Source organism: Chrysochloris asiatica, unplaced genomic scaffold (genome assembly GCF_000296735.1).
Source record: "Chrysochloris asiatica unplaced genomic scaffold, ChrAsi1.0 scaffold00032, whole genome shotgun sequence".
Classification (NCBI taxonomy): Eukaryota; Metazoa; Chordata; class Mammalia; order Afrosoricida; family Chrysochloridae; genus Chrysochloris; species Chrysochloris asiatica.
In genome coordinates, this window is record NW_006408550.1 from 5051388 (window position 1) to 5058621 (window position 7234).

Sequence of the window (7234 nt, forward strand, 5' to 3'; positions counted from 1 at the left end):
ATTAGACACCACCAATGAATCCTCGATAGGTACATTATGTTGGACCATTCCATAATGGAAAGGAAAACATTTTGTTCTAACTGGAATAGACATTCATTCTGGAAGTGAATCTGCCTTCCCTGAAAACATGGTTTTGTCAAAAGTATCATCTATGGACTTCTAGACTGCCTTGTCCACTACCATGGTATTCCACACAGCATTGCCTTGGATCAAGGAACTCACTTCTAAGCAAATGAAGTATAGCAATGGGCCAACACTCATGGAATTCACTGGTCTTATTACTATGTTACCCATCACCGTGAAGTATCTTGCTTAATAAAAAGATGAAATGGCCTTCTAAAGACATAATTAAGCATATAATCAATGCTTAATTTATGTTTCATTATTCTAGTTAGACAAGAAAACAGGAGGTTTATTGTAGAATGAGAAAAAAGGGGTTTGCACTTATGGATAACTTAAATACATCACAATTTGGTTTTACTTACTACATTCATTTCCAGCAGGTTTAATTTAAACATCCTTATTCTTTGCAAGTTTTTCCTGTGTGCCTTCCCTATTGAGAAGGTAAAATCTAACACTTAAAAGGGTTCCCTCACAGGGCCCATGCACAATAGAACACAAAGAAAAATCACAAAATCAATTCAGTAATTGAATGCATCTGCAAGTTTCTTAGGTTCTGACAGTGGAGTAGAAAATATTCCAATTCATTAGGCTTTTTTGTTCATTCCCCTTCTCAGAATTATGGGTGAACTCTTAAACTCAGTCAGTAAATGGAGAAAATCACAGAGACATCATCAACTTTTGTTAAAATGACAGCTTCAAAAAAGTGGCATGTCTATGTGAGCTATCATATAATTCACAATAAAACATTAAATAAAGGGAAAAAAGCTTACCAAAAAAAAAAGTAACATACCTATACTTTAATACATTTTTAAAAATCGTTACCTTGGTTAAAAGGCTTGAGAATAAGCTGAAACAAACAAGCTTAATATTAAATATGTTTTATCACTCTTTTGTGTACAGAACCAGTGGAGTTGTATCACTATAATTTTTTTTTTAATTATCTGGTTGGTCTAGATTGTTCGTGTGTTAAGTATCAAATTATATTTCCAAAGTAGGTCCACGATGGCACAAAGAGTGTGCCATTGACTACAAGCTGAAATATTGATGGTTAGAATCCAACTAGAGGCACTATAGAAGAAAGGCTTAGAAATCTACTTCCATATGACTACAGTCAAGAAAGCTCCATGGAGCAAAGCATTACTTAGCAATATGTGGGTTCACCATGAGTTGGAATCAATTCTATGGCAATGGGTTACTTCCAGAGCATAAATTCACCCTTTTGTTTTCATCAAAAATTAGATTCCATTAAAGATACGTTTCATGCACTAATTTATTAACATAATGTGAAAAGAAGCTATATAGTTTTACAACTGACTAGGACTCTTTGCCAATCAAATGCAGAACTTAAATTGTAGAATAACTCATTAGAAAATGTGCAATAGCAGTGTCAAGATTTACAACAAATACACTGGAAAGATTAAAAAAATTAATATTAAGCTTCTGTGCTTGGCCTAATTAGCTTTCTTCTTCATTTACAAAGCATATCTGTCTGGTTTTATGAACTCAGTCTCTAGTCCCCTTTTTAACAAACCTGTTTAATTAAAGTTTAACAGCTGTGTATGCTTTAGAAACAGCAGAATGATTTTTCTCCCTTGAAATATTTAATCCTTCTTTAAACTATGATCCTTCTGAATATATATTTAAAAGGCAATGGACAAGGAATAATCTACCACATAACAACAATGGGATTTCCAATTTCCAAGACACCAAGAAATTCAAAGTCTACATTAGGCATGAGCAATTTAAAATAAAACAAAAATGAATGGAAAATTAAGTCACGATATTGTTGTTGTTGCTGTTAAGTGCCATCAAGTCAATCCCAACTACTCGTGACCCGTATATGGTTTCCAAGAAGCGTCTAGTAGGTTTGAACCACCAACCTTGAAGTTAGCAGTCCAGTAGTTATCCTAGAGTAACAAACACGTACTGCTACACAAATCCAATACCCATGAAATACAACTGAAAAGGCCAAATTTTCTGAACTGGGACTTATAAAGTCATTGTTACTTCCTTGTTATCATGCATTTAAATATTTATTCATCAATAACATATGTTGTTGTTAGGTGCCCTCGAGTCAGTACTGACTCATAGCGACCCTATGCACAGCAGAACGAAACACTGCCTGATCCTGGTGCAACCTCACTACTGTTGCCATGTTTGAGTCCATCGATGCTACCCCTTGGCCAATCCATCTCACTGGGGGTCTTCCTCTTTTTCTCTGACCCTCCATCTTATCCAAACATGACATCCTTTCTACAGTGACTGGTCCCTCCTGACAATATGTCCGAAGTATGAGAGATGAAGTTTAGCCATCCTGGACTCCAAGGAGCACTCTGGCTGCACTTCTTCCAAAATGGATCTGTTGGTTCTTTTGGCAGCGCATGGTACTTTCAATATTCTCCTCCAACACCATAACTCAAATGTGTCAATTCTTCTACAGTCTTATTTACTGTCCAGCTTTCTCATGCATATGAGGTTATTGAAAACACCATGGCTTGGGTCAGGTGCACCTTAGTCCTCAAGCTGACATCTTTGCTGTTTGTGCAGCAGATTTGCCTAATGCGATACGTCATTTGATTTCTTGAATGCGGCTTCCATGAATGTTGATAGTTGATCCAAGAAGAAAGAAGTCCTTGACAACTTCAATCTTTTCTCCATTGATAAGAAAGTTGTTTATTGGTCCAGTGGTGAGGATTTTTGTTTTCTTTACATTAAGATGTAATCCATCCAGAAGGCTGTGCTCTTTGATCATCAGTAAATGTTTTAAGCCCTCTCTTCACTTTCAGCAAGCAAGGTTGTATCATCTATTAATAATCAGCTGTGGCCCTGAAAAAAACGTGGAGCAGAGCTTCATGTAAACAGGTAACAGAGTCGAAACAGTCCTCTGTTACTATCACTTACTAACATTTTGAAGTAGTTTGTTCTCAGAGAATAAGTTAGCCTTAATTAACTAACACAGGACTTATTTAAGCCTTTTCAACAATAAAGAAGCATATCCACATCCCGTGTGCTATTCAGAGACAATCCCTGCAGCATTTACGCTGCTGGAGAGAGAAAAATCAAAACAGATGGCTGACACTCATGCTCTTTAACACTTGTTTCTTCAACCTTCAGCAACGTGGAAAACTAATGCTCAGTGTAAGGCCCAATTACCCTATGTTGTTATTGTTGTTATGTGCTGTGGAGTCAGTTCCGACTCATAGCCACCCTGTACAGGGTTTCTGAGGCTGTAAATCTTTATAGTAATGAATTTTTAATAAAGGATCAGGCTGAAGTGGAAATTTTTTAGCATCAACAACTCCCCTGGATGCAGAAACCCCCTTCCCCCTTAACTCTAGCTAAACTTGGCTTCTGTAACACTGCTTATGCAAATCTTCACATCTGAGTGGGCCTGCCTGACTAACAGGATGCTGGGGCCAAGGCTAACCTTGAGAACAGCCAGCCAAAGTTAATCTTGAGAAGTAACTGTCCTAGCAGATGTACTCCTAGCCCCTACCCTAACAGCTCATGCATACACCATACCCTTGGTTTGTATAAGATAATGTCAGACTGTCTCTGCATAAATACTCTTTGAAAAACTGGGTTGGGGTTGCAGTCTTTCCCACTTTTAGGGAGACTGTAGTCTCTGGTCAGCTAATATAGGATTCCTTGCTGATCCTGAGACTTTTGAGTGGTCATCTGGGTAAATCGAGACACAACACTCAGGAAATTCGAGTTTACATTTTTTAAAGATAAGGAGCTGGAATTGATACTAACTGGACTAAGATGAAATATTTCCAAAATAAATGGAATCATTTCTAAGAGTGCTATGCGGGGCTGAATTGTATATACACTTCACACAGTTTTCTGCCATCACTTAACCTGAAAGATGCCCTAACTACACTAGATTCATAAGGCAGGAACTGTTCTAGATGCAGGGCTCTGTAAGCTAGTCACTGTCCTTGACCTCAGGGAGTTCACAGGTGGAGACATGGAAAACAGGTGCATTTTATACCTGTAGAATCAATGGGCTACTATGTGTCAGAATTGACTAGAAGGCACACGATTGTAAGAACAATTTTTCCAGAAGCAGATTGCTAGGTTTTTGTTCCAAGGAGCTTCTGAGTAGGTTAGTACTGCCCAGCTTTTTGTTGGTAGCCAAGTTTAACCATCGATCACCAGGCTTCTTGTTGAGGAACTTCGTGTTTTTCACTGACTCCTACCAAATGTGATATCCTTCTCCAGGGACTGGCCCCTCCTGTTAACATGTCCAAAGTATGTAAGACAAAGTTCTCATCATAGTAGCTTCTAAGTAGTATTTTTGGTATATTTCCAAGACAGATTTCTTTGTTCTTCTGGCAGTGTAAGTACATGCAGTATTCTTCACCAACACTATCATCCAAAGGCATCACTTCTTCGCTGGTCTTCAGCCATGCATGTGAAAGCTGGGCAGAATCACCTTTAAACTTACTGCCATCAAGTTGAGTGTGACTCATAGCACCCTGTATAGGGTTTCCAGGGTTGTAAATGTTTACAGGAGCAGAAAGCCTCATCTTTTTTCCCACAGAACAGCTAATGGGTTTGAACTACAGACCGTACAGTTAGCAGACCAATGTTTACTTGACAGCTTCACAATCACCCTTGTTGTTGCTGTTGTTGTTAAGTGCCATTGAGTCAATTCTGACCTATAGTGACCCAATAGAGGGTTTCCAAGCAGCAGCTGTTGAGTTTGAACCACTGACCTTCCAGTACAAATGACTTTGCAGTCTGATGCATTAGTCCACAGCATCACACCAGACTCCACAATCATCCTTAGGGCTTATTAAAAAACAGATTGCTAATCCTAGTCCCAGAGTGTCTGATAAAGTGTGGTTGGTGTAGGAATCAAGAATTTGCATATCTAAGGAACTCTGGTAGCGTAGTGGTTACAAATTGGGCTGCGAACCTTAAGGTCAGCGGTTTGAAACTACCAGCTGCTCCGTGGGAGAAAGATGAGTCTTTCTACTCCCATAAAGATTTAGACCCTCAGAAACCCTGTACAGGGTCGCTATGGGTTGGAACTGACTCGATGGCACTTAACAACAACAACAACAACAAATAAATTCCCAAGTGATGCTGATGCTGCTGATTTGAGGACCACACTCTGAGAACTATTCTACTTGAACAATTCCATCAGCCACATGACAACAATTCTTCCCATTGAATGTAAACCTATTTTCATGGTACTCTCCACTAAAACTCTTATTTCTAAATTTGTGTAACAAAAATAATGGAAAAAAAAATATGCTCCAAAATTTAGAGTGAACTCCCTTCTCTGTATCTGTAAAATCCATACAGAAGCATAAACTCACTAACAGTTAAAAATTAATTGATAAATGAATAAAATTCATGTCAAGTAACGCAATTTCTTAAGTGTTATTTCATGGATCTGAAACACTACAAAGTAATATCAAATGACTTTTTAAAAAAAACTTTAAGATGAGCATCGAGGAGATGAAGCACACACTAGAGAAAATATCTAGGATGGTAAATTCTGGAAGAAAGCACATGAGAAAATGTGTGAAGCAAACCATGGAGAAGGCATTCTCAATCCATGCCTATGCGATTGAGAATGTTGAGAAGAAGAATCTGAGTGGTTCTGAGGAGGATTTTCTAGAAGGAAAGCCATCAGCAATTGATAAGAAATGGAAAGCAAAGGTCTTTCACAGGAATAGTTGAGGAAGATATTGAGGCTGAAGTACAGAACATGCTGGAACGATTGGGAGCTGATATTGACAAGGCTTTTCTTGCAAATAAAAAAAGATTAGAACTGTACACCACCACGTCTCTCAAAAGTAGTAACCAGAAAATTGAAAATATTCAGAAAACACAACAAGAACAAAGTCCGAAACTTAGCCAGGGATATGCTCAGCGGTTTCTGACTTTTTTTCAGCAGTGGGAGATGGATGTGCATAAAACTGAGGAACAAGGGGAAAAAAAACTGACTAATAAGTTTCGAAAGCAACAGATGATTTTTCAACAATGTAGAACAGTTCCGGGCCAGAGATTGAAAACAGTTAAACAGTTACATGAACAGTTTGTAGAGTATGGAGGAAATGAACAAGAATCAGAAACATCTGAATGGTGTGCAAAATGAGCTTAGAAAAGAAATGGCTATATTTCAGAAAAAAATTATGATGAGGATACTCAGCAGCAAAAGATGGAAAGTGTTCAAAAGTCTCTTCAATCCATGTTATTCTGATTACTCTTTGAAGAAAGAACTTGAACCTAAGTAATACACAATTTCAACATTAGCTAAGGGTTATGTAAATCTCTATAATGGTTTAAAAATTCTAGTTTAGATGATCACATCCTGTTATCAATAGCTTCTTTGTTAAGTGCAAGACACCCTTTCTGTAAACCCTGAATAAAATCTAAGGAGTTTTGTGCATAGCAGCAATTCTAAAGCTTTATGTATCTGGCTTTTACCTCTTTGGTATTAATAGTGACTTTTTCTCCAAAACACTGTCAGTTAACTTTAGCAATAAAGATTATTTAAAACAAAAACAAAAACAAAACTTCCTTAAGTAATCTATGGGAATGAGTAAAACAAAAAGGCAAATCACTGACTGGAAACATATTTGATATAAATATGACAAGGTGTTAATATACTTAAAATATTCAAACTTATAAAAAAAAAACCTTGAATACCATTCAGAAAATGCCTAATTCTGTAATGAACAATTATTCAAAACGGAATCAAATGCTTCATACATACGTATATGTTGTTGTTGTTATGTGCCGTGGGGTCGGTTCCAACTCATAGCTACTCTGTACAGGGTTTCCGAGGCTGTAAATCTTTATGGGAGCAGAAAGCCTCATCTTTCTCCCGGGGAACAACTGATAGTTACCAACTGCTGACCTTGCGGTTCGCAGCCTGATTCGTAACCACTATATAAACAATATATTTATTTATATATTTATATATTTATATATACACACATATGTGTATATATACATATGTGTATACATATGTGTATATATATATACACACACATATATACGTACATATATATACAGTACACATATATACATACACATATATACTCATACACACATATATACACATACACACATACATATACATACACAC

General features: G+C 37.2%; 1 protein-coding gene and 1 pseudogene across 1 annotated transcript in view; one reads left to right on the forward strand and one right to left on the reverse strand.

Moving 5' to 3' along the window:
- LOC102812110 (mitochondrial inner membrane protease subunit 2-like) overlaps window positions 1-7234 on the reverse strand; it is a 1190436-nt gene that overhangs the window by 356261 nt on the left and 826941 nt on the right. The window lies entirely within an intron of this gene.
- LOC102811721 lies at window positions 5626-6343 on the forward strand (annotated as a pseudogene).